The sequence below is a fragment of the Branchiostoma floridae genome, chromosome 5 (genome assembly GCF_000003815.2).
Source record: "Branchiostoma floridae strain S238N-H82 chromosome 5, Bfl_VNyyK, whole genome shotgun sequence".
In the NCBI taxonomy this organism is placed as follows: Eukaryota; Metazoa; Chordata; class Leptocardii; order Amphioxiformes; family Branchiostomatidae; genus Branchiostoma; species Branchiostoma floridae.
The window spans coordinates 870,387-871,460 of record NC_049983.1 but is presented as its reverse complement, the minus strand read 5'-3'; the positions used below and the strand labels follow the sequence as shown (position 1 = coordinate 871,460).

Below are 1,074 nucleotides of genomic sequence, written 5' to 3'. Positions count from 1 at the left end.
GGGGTGCGAACACAATGCGTAGGTACGATATCTCACATTGTGTATTATTCCCTCTAAGTATCTAAGATTAATCCAGACTGTAACATTTCAAACGCCTACAACATTCTGAGTCTGATTACAATCATCTTACTCGAGAACATCTTAGATAGACTCATGGTGCCTTCTCTATACATACTTGTTAACATTTCTAAATACTTGACATGAAGATCATAACAGGCCTCGATAGGGATATCAACAGTGAGGGATATACTCTACTTGGATATCCCTAATAGTAGAACTATCTTTCATGTTGTCCCATGTTGCGGTACCTATGTACAGAAGGTTACGTATACACAGATAAACCCTACTTTCTGGCACAGGCTCTGATTTCCATTGCTATCGAAACACATTTCGTGCTGCAAAATAGTCACGTGGATAATTTTGAGGTTTTCCTGCATGGACGAGTTCTCCTATTTTCAGTTCAGTTTGCCACTTAAGCTGTTCTGCACTCAACGCTTCTCACATATATTCATGGGTTTCTTGAAAGCGTGTTGTTTACGATGTTTGTCTAATGTGCCTTTCTGTGCTGCAGAATAGTCGCACTGGTCACACTTGTAGGGTTTTTCTCCTGTGTGGGTTCTCATATGTCGGGTTAAACAAGGCCTTCGACTTGTTCTGAAATCACATTCTCCACACATGTAGGGTTTCTCACCGGTGTGGTTTGCTACATGGTAATCTAATTCACCTTTCTGCGCAGCAGAATAGTCACACTGGTCACATTTGTAAGGTTTTTCTCCTGTGTGGGTTCTCATATGTCGGGATAAGTTAGCCTTTAAAGCTGTCCTGAATCCGCACTCCGCACACATGAAGGGTTTCTCACCAGTGTGTCTAGCTAGATGTTGGTCTAGATGAAATTTCCGTGCTGTCGAATAGTCACACAGATCACAGTTGTACAATTTCACCCCTGTATGGGTTTTCATATGAAAGGTGAAATAAGACTTTTTAGCTGTCCTGTACCCACATTTGTCACACATGTAGGGTTTCTCACCGGTGTGTATAGTGAGGTGTTGATCCAAAGTGGATTTTTCTGCTGCA

At 41.7% G+C, this 1,074-nt stretch overlaps 1 protein-coding gene across 1 annotated transcript in view; it reads left to right on the top strand.

The window, feature by feature from the left end:
- Positions 1 to 1,074, top strand: part of LOC118415426 — a 2,999-nt gene that overhangs the window by 1,117 nt on the left and 808 nt on the right. The window lies entirely within an intron of this gene.